This window comes from Hibiscus syriacus, unplaced genomic scaffold (genome assembly GCF_006381635.1).
Source record: "Hibiscus syriacus cultivar Baekdansim isolate YM2019G1 unplaced genomic scaffold, ASM638163v2 tig00111582_pilon, whole genome shotgun sequence".
Classification (NCBI taxonomy): Eukaryota; Viridiplantae; Streptophyta; class Magnoliopsida; order Malvales; family Malvaceae; genus Hibiscus; species Hibiscus syriacus.
In genome coordinates, this window is record NW_024063126.1 from 10,673,913 (window position 1) to 10,688,332 (window position 14,420).

Below are 14,420 nucleotides of genomic sequence, written 5' to 3' on the forward strand. Positions count from 1 at the left end.
TCTTACCAAAGATGTGTCGGATCTTATCTTTAATGGATTTTAAAACATACCCTTAAAAAGTCAAGAAAAGTGTTAGATGTAATAAAGTGCATAATCGAATTAAGATAAAAAAAAAAGCATGTTGATGAAATAAAAGAAATAAAATAAAACAAACCAAACAAAGGGTCAATTGAATTGAAGTAACAAGAGAAAAAAAAATGCATAAAAATGAAAATACTAATTGCAAAATTAAATATAAACATATACTGCAATAAAGAAAGGAAGTCAAATAAAAACATAAAAGCCCCAAATAAAAGCTAAATAATAATAAACAAAATGAAATAAAAAATAATAGTAAATAAAGACTAATCTCAAAAAAATAAAAAAAATAAAAAAATATACCACAATAAAGAAAAAAACAAAATAGAATTAAAAAAAATAAGGGTAAAATTGAATTGAATAAGATTAAAAAAATAGAAACAAAAAGAAAGCAAAAAGAAAAGAATAGAAACAAAATAAAAAAATAAAATAAAAAAATGTATATATATATATAATATAGTATTTAATAAATAAAATTAATAAATAAAAAGGGGAAACAATTATGATAAAAAAAAAAGAAATAAGAATGTTAGGTAAAAAACAGATAATAAAAAAATAAAAAATATATAAAATATATAAAATATATAATAATAATATTAATAAAAGGGCTAAATTAAAAGAAAAAGAAAATAAATGGTAAAATTTAAAAGGAAATTGGAGTTAAGATGTGAATTAAGGGGGCAAAAGGAGAGTTTAAAAAAATAGGGGGATCGAAAATACAATTCCCCCTTTGTTTAACAAAAACACGCGGATCCTAGAGAGGGTCGGATCGGTTCACGAGTCTCACGGGTTTAGTATATAAGCCAAAAATCAGAAACAACATTTCATTTTTCCCTTCTCCATATTTTGATCAAAACCAAAAATATAAAAAACCTCTCAACTGTTCTTCATGTTCTTCATGCACGAAGAACAGCCGCCCTTTAAACCCAGTTTCCAGTCGATCACCATCTGCGGCGGAAACTTTTTTTTACATCAATCGAAAGCCCTTTCCACCCTCTTTTCGAATATCCATGTAGTTTTCACAAAATGGCCTCGGGGATGGCTAGATCTGAGAAGAAAGATCTTGGTTGCCCTCCCCCGATCATCGGCCGACTTTTTTTCTAGGTGATTTTAGAGTCAAAAAATAAAAAAAAAGAAACAACAATCGCAAATAAAAGATTGCATGCAAGTGAAAAAGCCAAACAAGGTAAAAAAAGTACCATTTTTTATTGTTTTAGAACGATACAAGTTTGCTTCGATCTCTTATGTCTTTTACTTGTATATTTTCTCACTGATCTCCTTGTGTGTGTTATTGTGTGATTTACACCGATTTATAGCCCCGAGATTGGCTATTTTTAGATCGGTTTAGAGTCCCACTTGGACTCAAATGTTTCGATTTTAGAGTCCTACTAAATTGTGTTTGTGTTGCTTGACTTGATGTTGAGGATTCCGGTGATTGTGGTGTGAGGCGTGAGGCGTGAGGACTCTCCAAGAGTCCTTGATTTGGCCGGCTGCTCCCTGCGTGTTTGGTTGCGCTGAGGAGATAAAGGATTAGGATTGGAAAACCCTAATTTGCATCGGGTAAAAGATTGGTTGGTTCGGGTCGAGTTCCAGATTGTATTCGGGTCCACTGGTCCTAGGCTGCTTGTCGGGTTTGGTGTGTAATGCTGGGCCGCAATTTGTACTTGTGTTTAACCTAAAACATTTAATAAAATGAGTAATATATATATATATATATATATATATATATTCAATATTATAAACAAAAATGTAATATATATACATATTATAAATATGTAATATATAATGTATACCATATGATATAAATCACATGATATGCAATATATAATATCACATAAAGTGGGACAAAATAGTGTGTCTAGAGAAAGTTTTAGGGGTAAATTAGATATAAAATCATTGTTCAATGACACATTTGATGTTTTAGTGACCAATTTGTTACTTCTGAAACTCCTGTGGGAAAACAAAAACCTACTCAAACATTAGTGATCATTTGTGTAGTTTAATCTTTTTAATTTTAAATATTCTCTATGTTACATCCATATTCCGTAAAAAGTCGAACGATAGTTAACCCTTTGTGACCAAATATTATGTTTTTCAAATTCAATATGAAAAAAAACTTAAACGAAAGTGATCAATCATGTAGTATGATGCAGAAACAAGTGCTAAAAAAATGATGAGAGCGTTATAAAAAGGTAACTTTCTTTTAGTTGATGAATTTTTTTTTTGATGAGATAGAAGTAACTAGTTTTATTAAAATTAAAAAGAAAATCCAAATTACAATAAAAGTTTACAATTATGATACTAAACTAAATATATAATAGGGGATATTTTCCTATAATAGTTCATATAAGAAAATAGTCACTTAATATCACAGAATGGCCATACAAGGAAAAGGTTAAAAACCTAACCAAATAAACTCGATAAAAGGTAGATACGAACAAGTCTGATTGCATCGAAAAACAAATCACAAAAGGGATCAAGCTATTGAAAGACCACCGACAAACTGCAAATCAGAATTGATCGACGTGAAAAACTATCCATGAACGCAAATCACGTATATAAATCCAATCCGAAAATCCAAAGCAAAAAATATCAACACGATAACAAATAAGCTATTAAATTATATAATTAGAAATATATTATTGGATTGTAAAGCTATTACAAATGCTTATAACACTTCAAATAATTTAATTTTTGTAAATTTACATACAAGAGTTATTATAGAGTTATTCTTTAGTACATTTAACTGGATCTATGAGTAAAATGATTTCATTCTTCTTTTGGTTGAAATAGAATTTATTTATGAGAAAAAATGATCTATAACTTATATTTTATGTTAACAAATAAAAGTTCAAATTTAAATTTATTTCATAAATTTATAAATATGTGGTTAAAAATTGTACCTATCATTTAGGAAGAAGAAGAATCATATGAAAATGAGATGGGGTGACAGCTGTTGACAGTTTCAAATACATATATAATTCGTAAATATATTTGTTTAATGTTGTTAAACATATACATAAACATAACAATATAATGTTTGTTAATTTTATTTTGAATAATCTAAGGTGATTACAATATATTCATAATTATATTTGCAGTCTCTGATGTCGAACCTGAGGCCTCTAAGATAAAAATCATTCTTTTAACATATTCATGAAGTCCTTTAATCTTAAATAGGTAAGTATAAGTACATAACTTTAAATAAATGAATATAAATATAATTTTTAAAATTTATAATAAATATGAATCGAACATGAATAAACATTAAATATGAACAAATATAAGAATGACCTAAAGGGTTCAAAGGGTCACTATTAAGATTGGCTTTTCAAATTTCCAGCCTATGATGTAATCATCATCTCATCATCATAAAGCAATCACATGACAATGTTTGTTGCTGCAAAATCTTACCACCTATGGTAATTGACTGCAGTAGAATCCAAGCATATGAATTGTTTTTGTATCTAAAATTAGCCCAAAAAGGTAAACGATAAAGATGAAAAACATGACCAAAACTTGGTAAATTTCATGATCACAAAGTTCAAATCTTTAATATAATGCACGCTAAGAAATAAAACAATCACGCTAACTAATGGCGTACAAATGATGTAAAAGGAGCAAGTTTGCTGTTTCTTTGAGAATCGTCGCTAAAAAAGCTACATTTTCGGCATCTGTATATATGATGTGACGCCTGGGATTTTGCTAATCTTTCATCTTGAGATTGTTGCAGCACATTGCGTATCTCTTTTGCTCGGCCAACCATCTTTAATTCCACATGCTCGGATTGGCCGTTCGATTTGATGATCGTCCGAAGATTCCTTTCGAAGTTGGGAACAGTATCTTTGAAATGTATTCACGGTTACTTTAAGTCTGAAATCGAGACTGAACAAAAAACTCATCTCCAACTTGTTCAGCTCACCTGTGGTCACCCCACCCACTCTGGCATAGTATGCATTGTTGAAAAACCTGCAAAAAAGATAATTGGATGAAATGCTGCGAAATGGAAACTACTTTTCTCGTAAACGAGCTAACTCGTCTTGATAAGGGAATCCATGCTCAAAGGATATCTAAGACCAACCTTGACTCTTAATACGAGTATCAATACATAAACTGCAACAATGTTCATCGAATTCCATCAGTAATGAAATGAGAGAAAGGTGAACACTTACGCATCGTCAATAAATTTTGCAGCTACCAATACACTGGTTATAAGGAGTCGATGAACATTAAGAGAAGTCAAATGCACATCAGTTTGTTGAACGAATCTATCCACATAAATGTACGCAACGAGAAAGCACGAAGGACTGCAGCCAGCATACTTGAAGATGCGATCGATATAATTCCGAATGCTTATGGTGGGAGCTCTTAAGCCATGAAAGATTGCGACATTATCTTTAAATTTCACCGGCTCCGATTCCGTCTCATTCTTTCGGACAGAGATTTCTCAAGAAGTGATAGAATCCGTGGAGTTCCAACAACTCCTTTACCTAATTCTTTAAATCCCAATGCACGGTATATATCAGAATCCACACCCTTGATATCGATATCGATCGCAAGAGTTCCCATAGCTAGGCCTGAACTGCAAAAGATTTAACATTAAAAAGTTCAATAATCAAAACTATGAAACCCCTATCCGCAGGATCTACAAGTAACTTGCAGAAACATAATGTAATCATCTTCAGTAGGTTCTAAATTCAACACACAACAACCATCCAAAAGAAAAAAAATCAAAGTAACCAGCTAACCAACTGAAAATACAGCAGAAATGACCCAAAATCCAAGCTTCTTAGCTGACACAAGAGAATTATGAGAAGTTAAGCAAAACCCATAAAACCAAATCTGATTAAAACACACCCAAATCCACAAAAAGAACAAGCTTTTAACACAAATAGCACCATATTTCCATCAAGAAAGAGGGGGAGAAGAAAAAACTTACAAAATCTTTGGAAATTGTTTCACAATATTCCCGAATCAGCTTCTTCTGTTGTTTATACAAAACAAGATAGACAAAAGAGAGATAGATTAACCAAATCTTAACTTAGGCACACTGTCTTCCCCAACATCTCTCTCTGTCTCTATCTCTGTGTCTGCTTCTAACAGTTTATTCCAGAGACAGAGAGAGAGAAAGAACAGGTTTTTTTTCTGAACACTCCCAAGAGTTGTATGTTTTTCCCTCAAACTATGTACCCTTTAATGGTAATGTCTGAATCTTTTTGCCTGTTTTACTATCTCAAGTTTGAAGCTTTACAGGAATACAGTGTCGGTAGTGGATTTTCGTATCAACCCCCATTGTTAAAAGTGTAGAGAGAGTGGCAATGAAGAAAGGATAACCCCTTGCCTTTACCTTTTGGTTAAAGACTCTTTGGGACCCACTTTCAGTGAACCCAATATTTCCCACCCCTTCTTCATCGCCGTCTATTTTTGATTAACTTAGGATCAAAGAAGAAGAAAAACTATTTTACTCAAGTATACCTTATTTTAAAATAATTTCTTAATCCAAAATATGAAGAAAAAAATTACGAATTTTATTTAAAAAATAAATATACGTATGTATATTGAAGTCATATGATTACACGAATACGAGTTGAGTTGCAACACAGATGTACAATAAATGTATGTTTAAATTTTTCTTTTTGATAAATTCTAAATCTGACATTATCTAAGAGAGAAAGAGGAAACTCTACGGAAAAGAAGATGAATGTTCTTAATAGATTTAGAATCTATGGCCTAAGGTATATGAGGCAACTATAAGATAATATATGTTTAAAGATAACTCTCAATCATTTGAAATTGAATATTCACTCTCTTGGCACTCATAGTGTTCGAACTTGAGACCTCAAGGAACAATAATATTTTCTTTATCATCAAGCAGAGACGGATGGCCCTTGGGGACCAAGGGGGCCCGGACCCTGCTCCAATTTTATGTTTTTTTACCCTAGTACTAATATAATTGTAGGAGTCAACAAAAGGCTTATAAATATATTAAAATATTAAAATCTTTCATAGAAAAACATTGAGTTAATCATCCTCACATCGACTAAAGCTCCTCTAATATTACTTTAATCTGATTCTCAATTGTTCGACACTCAATTTTAAAGGTAAGTAATTCAATAATATTATATTTATTATTTTTAATTAGAATTATTTGATATTATATTTAATTTTAGTATTTCTTTAGTTGATATAATAATTGTTAAGGTGGATGGTAATTAGTAAATTTAATTTTTTTATGTTCGTGAATTAATTTTATATAAATGTAGTTTGTCATGAAAAAAAATTCAACAATTATTGAGCTTTTTAAGAGATAAAGAGGGGAAACTTCGAAAAATACAAGTACAACAACTGAAACTTCAACTGGTACACCTATTGATGTTTCACCTTCAGAAGATAGACCTTTAAAGATAGCTAGAAATCAGAAACCAAGTACCAACTCTAATTACTTGGAGCGAGATCCTGGTAAGCACAAGCAGATATGAGAATATCCTTTTAAACAAGAAAGAAATGTAATTCGAAGAGTTTATATTGCTAAGGGTCCATATCAACTAGTACTATCTGAATTCAAAAAAATCTGGACATGTTTCTCACCCTCGTCAATTTCTAGTTTATTGGTACAAAAACTTTCGTTCATGGTTAGAATATTCTCTTGAAAATGATGTTGTCTTTTGTTTTATTTGTTTTCTTTTTAACAAACCAGATTGTCATCCATCACACAAGACTTTAACTATGAATGAGTTTCGAAATTGGAAGAAAGTAAATGGAAAAAATTGTTATTTTAAGATGCATGTAGGTTCAGAACCTAATTCATCTTATAAAATTATTGAGCAAGAATTGGAGGATTTTCTTAACCAGTCTAGACACTTGCCACAAGTGTTGCATAAGCAAATGTCATTACAAATTGCTAATAATAGGCTTAGACGTGAAACCTCTATAGATGCATTGCGTTGGCTAGCTTTACAAGGGCTACCAATGAGAGGTCGTGACGAGAGTGAATCTTCATCTAACCGAGGAAATTTTCTTGAACTCGTGAAACAATTAGTCTCTTATAATAAAGATATTGAAGAAGTTGTATTAGAAAATGCTCCAATAATTGCTTCTTAGACTTCGCTTGAGATACAAAAGGAGATTTTACATATTCTGACAGATAAAATCGAGAGAGCAATTCGTGAAGAAATTAGTGAATAGAAAATTTGTGTTATTATCGATGAAGCATGGGATGTATCAAGAAAACAACAAATGGCTATTATTTTACATTATGTTGATAATTTCGGTATAGTAAAGGAACGTTTTTAGCATCATTCATGTTCCTAATACTTCAGCAGTGACTTTAAAATATGAGATATTTTCTGTTCTTTCTTGTTATTGCTTTGACATAAAGAATATTTGAGGTCAAGGTTATGACGGTGTAAGTAACATGCGAGGAAAGTGGAATGGGTTACAAGCATTAGTTAGTAATGAGTGTCCTTTTTCTTACTATGTGCATTGTTTTGCTCATCGTTTACAGTTGGCAATAATAGCTGCAGCGAAAGAGGTCATACTTGTTTATCAATTTTTCCAAAGTTATCCTTTATTATCAATGTTGTTCTTGCCTTATATAAGTGTATCGATGAACTAAAAATGCTTATTCTGACAAGATAAATCATTTGATTAAAAAATAACAACTTGAAACTGGAACTGGTTTGAATCAAACAAGTAATTTGCAGAGGGAAGGTGATACTCGATGGGGTTCTTACTTGAGATCAATTTCAAGCTTGATAAAAATGTTTAGTGCCACTTGTGTTATTCTATATAAACTCATTGATGAAGGAAGTACATTTTATGAACTTGGAGAAGCGATGACAACTTTAGAGATTTTGACTTCCTTTGATTTTGTCTTCATTTTACATCTTATGAAGAAAATATTAGAAATCACGGATGCACTTTCTCAATCATTACAGCGAAAATCTCAGGATATTTTGAATTCACTACATCTTGTTGAGAGTTCAAAGATACTTTTGCAGAAATTTAGAGATGATATATGAAATAATCTTTTTATGGAGGTTACCTCATTTTGTGAAAGTCGCAACATAGATATCCCAGATATGGGTTCTATTTATAGAGAAATAGGAGGTCGCGCTCGTCGCCAACAAGATCATTTTACAGTTGAACATCATTATCGAGTAGAAATATTTTATGCTACAGTTGATTTTCAACTACAAGAGTTAAACAGTAGATTTAATGAGAAGTCGATATAGTTATTAACTCTTGGTTGTGCTTTGGAGCCAAGAGATGGTGACAAATTTTTTCAAGGTTGAAGACGTTTGCAATCTTGTCAATAAATTTTATCCGGAGGATTTCACGGAAGTTGAAAAGAATAATTTACGAACATAATTGTGTTATTATGAGGTTGAGTTATCTTGGAATTTAGGTCTAAGAAAATTGTTGACAATCTCTAACCTAAGTCAGTGGTTGGTGTATACTAGGAAAGTGAACATTTATCCATATATTCTGAACGGTAAAACTTCTATTGACTCTCTCAATTTCTATAGCAAGCGCTGAAAGAGCTTTTTCTACTATGAATATCATCAAGACAACACTTCGCAACAAAATGGAGGATGAATTTTTTAAAAGTTGCATGCTTATCAATATTGAAAGAGATGTTGCAATGAGCTTTAGTACACCATTGCTCATGGATGCATTCCGAGATTTGAAGGAACAACATGGTTTATTATGATTATGTGATACTTATGTCTTTTGCACGTTTTAAAATCGTATTTTTTATTATTTACTTTAATTTAATTTTTAATTTGTTATTTCATATAAATATAGAACTATGCATATTTGATGTTATCATTTATATTTTTTGAAATAAAAAAATAATAAATGTAAAATTATATATATAACTCAAAGTTGATAAAACGATTCGGCCTCTGTTGAGATCTAATTCTGACTTTGTCCCTGCCATTAAGGTCACTTGCTCCGTGCATAAGATATATATTTAAATACTTGAAAACACATATATATAAATAATGTGGGATTTGAAAACTTATGAGCTTCTCAAATCTTATATTATTTAGATATGTTGGATTTCAAATGTATAAATATAACTTTTTAAACATAATAATTGAACATAAGACTATTATGTATGTCACTATCGTCGCGGGATTCGACTTGTGCTCATGTAATTACGTATTTTTGATCACGCGTGTTAATTTTTTTTAGACAAATTTCATATGATTCTTTTGTATTTTTGGCCTATATTTTTCTTTTTCTTTAATTTTAATTCAATAAGTGCCTCTGCTACTGCAACGTAAAGAAGGTATGTTCTAGAAAACGCACTTCCAAAAACGCTTTACAAGAAACACACCTTTGTCCTACGTGACATAGAAGAGGTGCTAGAAATAATCAACAACAGGTTAAAATAAGAAATTATTTTTAAATGAAGTATATTTCAGTAAAAAGTCAAGAAAAAACCCTATCAAAATCAAACCAAACTTTAATATTTAGATAACTAATTATTTATAAGTATAAAAATTATAATTATATGAATTGATTTTAATTTTTTTATATTTTAATTTTAAAATATAAAACTAAATATTTTATATTTTTAAATAATGAAATATACTATTATTTTATTAAAATATTATATTTTTTAGTTTTTCATAAAAATATACCTAAAAACATTATTTACCAAAACGATAAATTTTTGGTAAATGCGCGTCGTAGCCATCACTGTCGATCGATTTGTATTCATGTTCATACTATAAATTTAGGGTGAATATTAAATAATATATATTCAAAGATTCTCAATCATTTAATAATAAACGCTCATATTTTATATATGTAGTGTTAGAATCTGGAACCTCAAGAGATAACAAATCTCTTAACCACTTAAGTCAATTGATTCATATAATATTTTATATTTTAAATGGTGGAATATAATTTAAAATATATAAGAATTATTAATTATTTTAATTTAGTTCAAAAGTAATAAGAATTTATATTTAACTGTTTTTTACGTGTCGTGAGTTGCAGGGTAAACTCACGAAATAATGCACTCAAAATAAATAATTCACGAAATAACGTTCTCCTAATATTATTTGCTGAAATAGGGCGAAATCAACAGTGGCCGTAGGTCGCCATGCACTCCCAGCGACCTCCTAGGTCGCCATGCACGCCCGGCGACCAAGGAGGTCGCCATGCACTCGCGGCGACATCCCCTGCTGCATGCTCGCCTGCTCGCGACCTTGCCGAGACTCCATGGCGACCTACACATGCACGATCTCCCCATTCTTCCCATGCATGAACCGATCCTTGGTCGCCCCGAGTGCCCCATGCATGAACCGTTCCTTGGTCATCCTTGGTTGCCTCGAGTGCCCCATGCATGAACCGAGCCCCGAGTGCATGGCACGATCTCCCCATGCATGAATCCTTGGTCGCCCCGAGTGCATGACGACCTCCTTGGTCGCCGGGCGTGCATGGCGACCTAGGAGGTCGCTGGGAGTGCATGGCGACCTATGGTTGGGTTGTGCATGTCCCATGCACAGAAGCAAGCCACGTCGTAGGTTGCCCGGAAGGCATGGCGACCTACGACCACATTGTTGATTTCGCCCTATTTCAGCAAATAATGTTGGGAGAACGTTATTTCGTGAATTATTTATTTTGAGTGCATTATATCGTGAGTTTAGCCTGAGTTGCATGCAACTTAAAAAGAAGAAAGATGTAGAAGAAAGAAGTGGGTTGAATTGGTGGTTGAGCATGTTTAGTTTGTTTGAAGATGCACATGCAATGTATTTCACATTAAGGGTTATTTTAAATCCATGTGAAACTTTTTATTTTCTTTTTCCTTTTGATAAACATTTGTTAAAATAAATATAAATGAATTTACATGCATTGAAGAGAAAAATCGACTGAGCTATTAAAATAATATTCTTTTATACTTTGTTATCAAAATAGTATAAAAATATTTATAATCTTAGAATAACACTCATTTATGCTATATAGGACGAAGACGCGCCTACATGGCATCTTCTTCTTCTTCTTCTTTTTTTAATGAAAATGAAAGGCTACATAACTAAGAGATTACATCAGCCTCGAATCCGCAAATGAGGCGGACCATGACTCTTTGGAGGGAAGGATGAAGACTGGTGGGGATCAAGTTGAAAATGGTAAGGGAACCATCCTCTTTGATGTTGTGTTTAGACAAATAATCTGCCGCTTCATTGGCTTCTCTTGCTATTTGCTCGAACTTAATGAACCTCGCTTTTTGTCATAATCTAGAAATGGCTCTCACCTGGGAGAAAGGACTAGTAGGAGACGGTGGTGAAAGAAGCCGAAGAACTTTATTATTGTCGATTTGCACAACAACACGCTCGAAACTATATTGCCATACTAAGTTGATACCCTCAAGAACGCTCGATAATTCAGCTTCCAAAATAAAATAAAATAAAACGTCTTTAGTTACGTGGCATGTCACATGGATGGTTTCTCCAAACGTTGATATCATTTTAAGCCTTCCACGTAAACATGCCTTCGTCCTATGTCACGAAAGTAAGTGTTATTCTAGAAAATCAAAAATTTCCAAATAAATAATAAGATATTAAACATCATACCCGTCAATATTATTATTATTATTATTAATCCTCTAATGACACACCACCAACTAATAAATAATTGGTGTGGTGGTAGCATCAGGATTGGACCACACCCACACAATTGATGTTTGTTAAATATTATCATTTTTGTTAGACTTTTACGTTTCAAACGAATGTTAAAAATCATCATTTTCTATTACTTTGGGTAAAGTTCAATTGTATACGGATTTTTTCAAATTATACGATCATGATTCATTCATCATTCATAAGAAGTAGGGGTGGGAATAGGTCAGGTCAGGCCAGGCCAGGCTTTAAAAGGCCTGAGCTTGGTCTACGATAAATTTTTTAGGCCTGAGTCTGACCTATAGCCTATCGATATGCCCATGTCACAACTACTTCCGCCTAAAAACTTATATTAGATTATTCTAATCAAAAAGTTATTTATGAACATGTTCCGTCGTGTTTATTCATGATATCGACAAATGAATTTTATTTATTTCACTTGATTTTTTTTTGTCATTTATAAAGATAATTTTCTTTTGGTATAAACATTAAATGGATATTTATCTTTTATGTAAATAGATGTAGTTAGTTTTGTTTAAAATTAGAAAAAATATAAAATTAAAATGAAGGTTTATAAGTATATGTGTAAATTAAGTATATAGTTAGAATATATTCGTATAAGACCAACTCCAGTGCATCTCTAAAGTAGAGAAAATCTCCACTTTCGAGATGAATTTCAACTCCAGCCCATCTCTAGGTAGAGTCTGGAATGTGGAGATGCTACAGTGATACTATACATCTGGCGCAGCACTGTAGATGCGCTACATAATATATATTTTTTTGTTATTTTTCTAATTTTTGGTTTTTGTTATTTTTTTACTTTCTTTTTTTATTTTCTTTTTCTTTTCCTTTTCTTTGTTACATTATTTTCTCTTATTCTATCTTTTATGTTTTTTATTGTAATTTCTACACAATAAAATACAATTAAACATAATATAATAAATTCAAGTAGATTAAATTGCAAGATAGAAAAAATACATTGAAATTAGATAAATAAACATACTAATAGTTAAATATTGTGAATAAAGTAGAGTTGGTGGTAATGTATAGATAGTGCTGGTGATGAATTATTGTTTCATCTTTAGAGTAGAGATAGAGATGTTGTAGAGTAGAGATGAGGGCTGGAGATGGCCTAAGTATCAATACAAAAAATTAGTCACTTGAAACCATACAAGGATCACATAAGTAAAAGGTTAAAAAATCATTCAAAAAAACTCAAATGAAAAATATATACTAATAGATCTATCTGCATCAACAAACAAACCACAACAGATAATCAAACTATTGAAAGAAGACAATCGAAAACTAGAGTCAAACGTCGTGAGAAAACTATCTCCGAACACAAATCATGTATCTAAATCTAATATGAGATTTAAAAGTTGGGAAGATAAGCAAAATAACAACTAAGTGTCATCTTGATCAGTCGTGGCGATACCAAATCCAATCCCAAGAAAATTAAACGAAAAGAACGACCAAACAACTGATAGAAAGAATAAAAAATGTGTCATAAAGATAGATAAAAACATATCATAAAAAGTAGAGGAAAACAAACCATAAAGATAAAATTAATAGAAACTAAAAAAATAAATATATAATGTAATAAAATAAAGGGTAAAGTATATAAACAGTTCCCGAACTTTTAAGGCGCTTGCATTTTGGTCACCCAACTTTTGAAACTTGCAATACAATCATCGAACTTTTAGTTCGTTTCAGTAAGGTCCCTTTCGTTACCTTCCGTTAGGGTTAGCTGACATTGCACTTAACTCCCGTTAACCCCCTTCTTCTTCTTCTTCTTTTTCTTCTTCTCTCACCCACCTCTGGTTACCCCACCTTCGATCAACAGTGTCTCACAGTGCTATCACCATCATCATCGGTGTCGCCTCCCGATCATACCTTGACCCTCGATTCATACATACCTTCCACTGTTCGTCCCAAATTACAAGAAGACCGTTCGAACACCTATCCTCAATCTATGTCGTTAGTCGTCGGTGACCATCCCCACCGGTACCAATAGGAGAGTCGCCCCATTCTGACCAAAACCCCACTAGCCACTCGCCGAGACTCACCTTCGTTCACTGTGGATAGGGCCCCAAATCTTATTGAAAAACCCCAATGCCCCTTTTCTATTTTCATCGATTTTTGGTCGATTAGGTTGTCCGTTTGCCACAACTCCACCACTGTTGGAGTCCTCACACCGTTCTGAACAAAACCCAGTAAGTCGTCCCTCCTCCTCGTCCCTCCTCCGTCCGCTGTTGGTTAAGAAAAAGAAAAAGAATGAGGGGGTTAACGGGAGTTAAGTACCATGTCAGAAGAAGAAACAATTCAATGATTGTATTGCAAGTTTCAAAAAATTAAATGACTAAAATGAAAGCACCCTAAAAATTAGAAGCCTATTTATAACTTTACTCTAAAATAAAATAAAAAATACAGACTATCAACTACCAATATTAAAATTGGTGATGCCGTATGTCAAGCAAAGAAATAAAAAGAACCAAGTGGAGCACGCTGAGAGAAAGCTCTCATAAAATGGGTAGTTATTTAAAAATTAATTTTGAGTAAATAATGATAAAAGAAAAAAAAATATAATTTTATTGGTTAAGACAATTAATGATGTGATAATTAAAGGGAAGATAATGAGAAACTTAATATGAGTAAAAAATTTATTGTTTGAAAGTCCCTCCAAATTGACAAAAAAATCCAATTAAA

At 32.0% G+C, this 14,420-nt stretch overlaps 1 pseudogene; it reads right to left on the minus strand.

Moving 5' to 3' along the window:
- Window positions 1–3,689: 3,689 nt before the first annotated feature.
- LOC120165161 lies at window positions 3,690–13,388 on the minus strand (annotated as a pseudogene).
- Between the last annotated feature and the right edge of the window lie 1,032 nt (window positions 13,389–14,420).